Below are 7,024 nucleotides of genomic sequence, written 5' to 3'. Positions count from 1 at the left end.
ATCTCATTTATAACAAAACCTTATGATGTTGGCAATTACTTGAATGACTATTTCATTGGCAAAGTAGGCAGACTTAGGCATGAAATGCCAACAAGAAACTGTGAGCCATCATATTCATGCATAAAAGACCTAATAATGAAAGGAAAGCATTGTAATTTTGAATTCTGTAAAGTAGTGTGGGTGAGGTGGAAAAAATATCGTGGTCCATCCATAATGAGAAACCACCTAGTATTGCCAACTTAGATGGAAAGTTACTGAGTAGCGGACTATATTGCCACTCCTATTTGTCATATCTTGACTGATGATTGGTTGAAAGAAATTGATAAGAAGATTGTGGGAGCTGTAACGTTAGATTTCAGTGCAGCCTTTGATATTGTTGACCATAACCTGTTGTTGAAAAACCGTATGTGTTAAGACTTTTCAACCTCTGCCATATCATAGATTTAGAGCTATTTGTCACATACACACGGTTAGCAGATGTTAATGTGAATGTAGCGAAATGCTTGTGCTTCTACTTCTGACAGTGCAGTAATATCCAACAAGTAATCTAACAATTCCCCAACAACTACCTAATACACACAGATCTAAAGGGGTGAATGAGAATATGTACATGTAAGTATATGGATGAGCGATGGCCGAGCGGCATAGGCAAGGTGCAATAGATGGTATAAAATATAGTATATACATGTGATATGAGTAGTGTAAGATATGTAAACATTATTAAAGTGGCCAGTGATTGGGTCAGCACACCTCCCCTATTTGACCTGGATAGTTTGTGTGTACTGTATGTATTGATATGTAGGCTATGTGTGACATTTTAAATGTATGTAGTTCTGTCCTTGAACTGTTCTTGTCTATTGATGTTCTGTATTATGTCATGTTTCATGTTTTGTGTGAACCCCAGGAAGAGTAGCTGCTGCTTTCGCAACAGCTAATGGGGATTCTAATAAAATACCAAAATACCCAATCAGGGACCCCCCAGTAAGCATTGAAGTATCCACATGGGCACCCCGATGATATTACCGTTGGTCCATCCTACTATGTTCAGATCACCCCACAAAGGAACAATGAGTAATTCCAACCCTGATTGAATGATTCCATGGAGTTGTATGTCCTATTTTTTTGGAATGGGGATTTGAGTGACACTAATGTGTAGATTCCTTCTAGACATGCTATCTGCGTTGCCATGGTTATATCATTATCTTTGAGTTAAAAGTGGAGCCTGAACATGCTCTCCAACACACAGTAATGATATGATATAGATCACAGCATTGAAGATACAATTATGCTACAAACAATAAGACAAACATGAGCATTTGGCATTTATACTATCACTCTCTTGCAATGCCTCAACAACTGCACTAATGATGCAGATGCAACTGTAATTGAACTGTGCGTACACTGTGCGTACACTCCACTAGTGGCTTTTTGGTTGTTTTGTCTGTGCTTATATTGACTAACATTGTTTCTCTCTGTTCTACATAAATGCAGAGTTGTGAAAATGATTCAAATGTTGACCACATAAATGTAATCTTCCCAAAACAGGAAAAGAGCAAAAGCACTCATATCTGAGATGTATTTCTGCTACTCCCCATGGGGTGGCGCCCTCTGTAACAGCAACGGAAGAAGACTCCGATGTTTAGCTGCCTCTCTGCTACTCTGGAAATTAGGACAGGCCCCTCTAGTACACTATCTGTGTGTTAATATTCCATTCACAGCTTTTAGTTTTCACAGCATGTGGCCTTGGGTCTCAAATGCAAACTAACAAATAAAGAAACACATACGGAAAAACAAATCGCAAACATCACAAGGAATGAGCTGATGTTATTGCAAGTTTAGATTGAGTTTTGTAAACTTTTTCATGACCAGAATCTTTCATCTCTGAATCTCTTTATTGTGTGACTCTTATGAATTCATTTCTAGTCAAAAAGTCACACATTTGTCTTTATGATTTGAAGAAGAATAGTATCTCAAATCTTTCAGACAATCTGCATGACTTTCCATAGATAACCTTCCCTGATATACCAACACACCAACACCACTGGCCTTAACAACATTTACCAGCAGGATTCAACAGAAATGTGCCTTTTCATCCTAATCAATGTCTCCAGAGTCATTTCTACATGTCTGTATCCATTTCACTGTGAGAACCAATGAGAACACTGTAATAGTGTTGCCAACGATCACATGACCCTCAGTTCTAATGACAGTTAATTCAATTTTGATCCCAGAATCCTTCTCTCGGCTACTCCCTGTGACTCTCAAATGACACCCTATTCCCCAATCCCCATATAGTACACTACAGTCGTTTTGCCCAGAGCCCGAAAGTTTGCAGAGAGCCTATTTCAGACATACACCTTTGTAATTGGTTTCCAGGCAGGTAGAGTGTTATTTTAGTACACTTCAACATGTCCAGGCCATCATAACTCTGCCGTAGCCTATCCACACAGCTCTGCTCTGCCCTGAGGTGTCAGGTTAATACCTTTCTGCTGCTCTACTCTCCTCTTTTATTTAGGACCTAGAAGTGAGAGAGCGAGACCTGGTGCCCGACCCAAATAGCACTCTATTCCCTATGTAATGTACTACTTTTGACCAGGGCACAAAGGGCACACAGTGCTCTGGTCAGAAGTAGTGCTCTATGTAGGGAATAGGGTGCCATTTAGGACGCAGTCCTGGACTCCCAGTGTATTTACTTCACCAGATCTCTATCTGCATATTAGAACAGGCGGTGGCCCAATATGACACGTGGCCCACCACCATGTATCTTTAATCCAGAGTGGGGACGGATTGAGTCTTCAGACAGGAAGTGTGAATGGGATGTGAGTTCAGCAGGACTAGTCAAGGGGCTGAGTAGTAATGTATATCACGATGGGAGGCAGCGTAGTGATGACGTCATTGCTTCCTGTCCATCCTGTTGATATGACAGTAGTACACAGGAGGTGGAGCGCTCCAATCCAGCCATTATTATGAGCCATCCTCCCCTCAGCAGCCTCCTGTGGAGTGGTAGCTGCCCGGCGGGAAATGGAGAGGACTCTTCTGTGTTGGGATGTGTGTTAGCAGGGGAATTGGAGTGGAGGCTGGTGGTGGCCATGGCTGTGAGGGGTCTGAAATACAATGCATTTGTAATAAAATGAAAAGTAGAGAAATGAAATACTAGCAGGCTAGGAGTCAGGGGAGTTAGGGTTGGTGTGTGTGTGAGAGAGGCAGAGTGTCTGTCTGTCTGCCTATCTGCAAACTCTTTAACCTCAACAGAATCAAGGACAAGAGCAAATTCATCAACACTTCCGATGTGTAGCTCCAGTGTGATAACACCATCACTGCCCACTCAGAAGAGGACCTTTAGTGTGTCCTGGATGCTTTCGCAAAGGCGTTCATTCTCCAGGGTCTGACATGCTCCTGGGTCTGACATGCTCCAGGGTCTGGCATGCTCCTGGGTCTGACATGCTCCAGGGTCTGGCATGCTCCTGGGTCTGGCATGCTCCAGGGTCTGACATGCTCCTGGGTCTGACATGCTCCTGGGTCTGACATGCTCCTGGTTCTGGCATGCTCCTGGGTCTAACATGCTCCAGGGTCTGACATGCTCCTGGGTCTGACATGCTCCTGGGTCTGACATGCTCCTGGGTCTGACTTGCTCCTGGGTCTGACATGCTCCTGGGTCTGACATGCTCCTGGGTCTGACATTCTCCAGGGTCTGACATGCTCCTGGGTCTGACATGCTCCTGGGTCTGACATGCTCCTGGGTCTGACATACTCCTGGGTCTGACACGCTCCTGGGTCTGGCATTGTCCTGGGTCTGGCATGGTCCTGTTTCTGGCATTCTCCTGGGTCTGACATGCTCCTGGGTCTGACATTCTCCAGGGTCTGACATGCTCCTGGGTCTGACATGCTCCTGGGTCTGACATGCTCCTGGGTCTGGCACGCTCCTGGGTCTGGCATACTCCTGGGTCTGGCCCTAAACTTAAGAAAGATCCCATATCTTCTACCAACCACCGCCTGGCCAAAATACACCGGCCCTAGCAATATACGTTGACAATACCACTCTTGGAAATGTGGACCTACCTTGTCAGCCTTCTCTCCTTCAAAGCTGACATTGACGAGGAGATACACCACCGCCTAAACTGTGCCAGTGGAGCTTCAAGACTGGGGAAAAGAGTCTAAAATCCTGGTCTACAAAGCAGTGGTGCTCCCCACCCAACCATCAGAAACATGGGCCACATTCAGCAGACACCTTAATTAAAGCCCTGGAGTCTCACCACCAAAGAGGCCTCCGAAACATCATGAGGATCAGCTGGGAAGACAGTCAACACCCACCACCACCACCACAAACCCTTTACCACAATGCACCAAAATATGTGGCTCCTGGATTGGCCTCTCAGCCATCTGAAGACCCACAAGCAGGACCCACCAGGAGGACAATCATACTCGACCCCGAGTGATCGCCGATGATGGTCTGTCTCTGTCTGTCTGTCTGTCTGTCTGTCTGTCTGTCTGTCTGTCTGTCTGTCTGTCTGTCTGTCTGTCTGTCTGTCTGTATGTTGGTGGTGTGGGGTCTGTAAACCTGAGTGTGTGCGTGTGTGTGTGTGTGAGCATAAAGTGAGAATATGTGTTTAATGTGATGCAGCCCCTCTGTTCCTGTGACTCCCTTCCTCCCTGTCAGACGTGAAGGAGATTATGGGCCATTAAGAGCTCTCTGCTGCATGTGCAGTTTCTATTGATCACATCCACTCAACTCACTTTAGCCAATGATCCGATTACAAGTGTTGCCCCCCCTTCCCCCTCCCCCTGTGTCTCCTCCCTCCCGTTTCCTCTATTACCCCTCAACCCTATCTTCCCCCTCCCCCTGTGTCTCCTCCCTCCCGTTTCCTCTATTACCCCTCAACCCTATCTTCCCCCTCCCCCTGTGTCTCCTCCCTCCCGTTTCCTCTATTACCCATCAACCCTATCTTCCCCCTCCCCTGTCTCCTCCCTCCCGTTTCCTCTATTACCCCTCAACCCTATCTTCCCCCTCCCCTGTCTCCTCCCTCCCGTTTCCTCTATTACCCCTCAACCCTATCTTCCCCCTCCCCTGTGTCTCCTCCCTCCCGTTTCCTCTATTACCCCTCAACCCTATCTTCCCCCTCCCCCTGTGTCTCCTCCCTCCCGTTTCCTCTATTACCCCTCAACCCTATCTTCCCCCTCCCCCTGTGTCTCCTCCCTCCCGTTTCCTCTATTACCCCTCAACTCTATCTTCCCCCTCCCCTGTGTCTCCTCCCTCCCGTTTCCTCTACTACCCCTCAACCCTATCTTCCCCCTCCCCTGTCTCCTCCCTCCCGTTTCCTCTATTACCCCTCAACCCTATCTTCCCCCTCCCCTGTCTCCTCCCTCCCGTTTCCTCTATTACCCCTCAACGCTATCTTCCCCCCTCCCCTGTCTCCTCCCTCCCGTTTCCTCTATTACCCCTCAACCCTATCTTCCCCCTCCCCTGTCTCCTCCCTCCCGTTTCCTCTATTACCCCTCAACCCTATCTTCCCCCTCCCCTGTGTCTCCTCCCTCCCGTTTCCTCTACTACCCCTCAACCCTATCTTCCCCCTCCCCCTGTGTCTCCTCCCTCCCGTTTCCTCTATTACCCCTCAACCCTATCTTCCCCCTCCCCTGTGTCTCCTCCCTCCCGTTTCCTCTATTACCCCTCAACCCTATCTTCCCCCTCCCCCTGTGTCTCCTCCCTCCCGTTTCCTCTATTACCCCTCAACTCTATCTTCCCCCTCCCCTGTGTCTCCTCCCTCCCGTTTCCTCTATTACCCCTCAACCCTATCTTCCCCCCTCCCCTGTCTCCTCCCTCCCGTTTCCTCTATTACCCCTCAACCCTATCTTCCCCCTCCCCTGTGTCTCCTCCCTCCCGTTTCCTCTAATACCCCTCAACCCTATCTTCCCCCCTCCCCTGTCTCCTCCCTCCCGTTTCCTCTATTACCCCTCAACCCTATCTTCCCCCTCCCCTGTCTCCTCCCTCCCGTTTCCTCTATTACCCCTCAACCCTATCTTCCCCCTCCCCCTGTGGCTCCTCCCTCCCGTTTCCTCTATTACCCCTCAACCCTATCTTCCCCCTCCCCTGTGTCTCCTCCCTCCCGTTTCCTCTATTACCCCTCAACCCTATCTTCCCCCTCCCCCTGTGTCTCCTCCCTCCCGTTTCCTCTATTACCCATCAACCCTATCTTCCCCCTCCCCTGTGTCTCCTCCCTCCCGTTTCCTCTATTACCCCTCAACTCTATCTTCCCCCTCCCCTGTGTCTCCTCCCTCCCGTTTCCTCTATTACCCCTCAACCCTATCTTCCCCCCTCCCCTGTCTCCTCCCTCCCGTTTCCTCTATTACCCCTCAACCCTATCTTCCCCCCTCCCCTGTGTCTCCTCCCTCCCGTTTCCTCTAATACCCCTCAACCCTATCTTCCCCCTCCCCCTGTCTCCTCCCTCCCGTTTCCTCTATTACCCCTCAACCCTATCTTCCCCCCTCCCACTGTCTCCTCCCTCCCGTTTCCTCTATTACCCCTCAACCCTATCTTCCCCCTCCCCCTGTGGCTCCTCCCTCCCGTTTCCTCTATTACCCCTCAACCCTATCTTCCCCCTCCCCTGTGTCTCCTCCCTCCCGTTTCCTCTATTACCCCTCAACCCTATCTTCCCCCTCCCCTGTGTCTCCTCCCTCCCGTTTCCTCTATTACCCATCAACCCTATCTTCCCCCTCCCCCTGTGTCTCCTCCCTCCCGTTTCCTCTATTACCCCTCAACCCTATCTTCCCCCTCCCCCTGTGTCTCCTCCCTCCCGTTTCCTCTACTACCCCTCAACCCTATCTTCCCCCTCCCCTGTGTCTCCTCCCTCCTGTTTCCTCTATTACCCCTCAACCCTATCTTCCCCCTCCCCTGTGTCTCCTCCCTCCCGTTTCCTCTATTACCCCTCAACTCTATCTTCCCCCTCCCCCTGTGTCTCCTCCCTCCCGTTTCCTCTACTACCCCTCAACCCTATCTTCCCCCTCCCCCTGTCTCCTCCCTCCCATTTCC

The sequence above is a fragment of the Salmo salar genome, chromosome ssa29 (assembly GCF_905237065.1).
Source record: "Salmo salar chromosome ssa29, Ssal_v3.1, whole genome shotgun sequence".
Lineage (NCBI taxonomy): Eukaryota > Metazoa > Chordata > Actinopteri > Salmoniformes > Salmonidae > Salmo > Salmo salar.
This window is presented reverse-complemented; position numbering follows the sequence as displayed.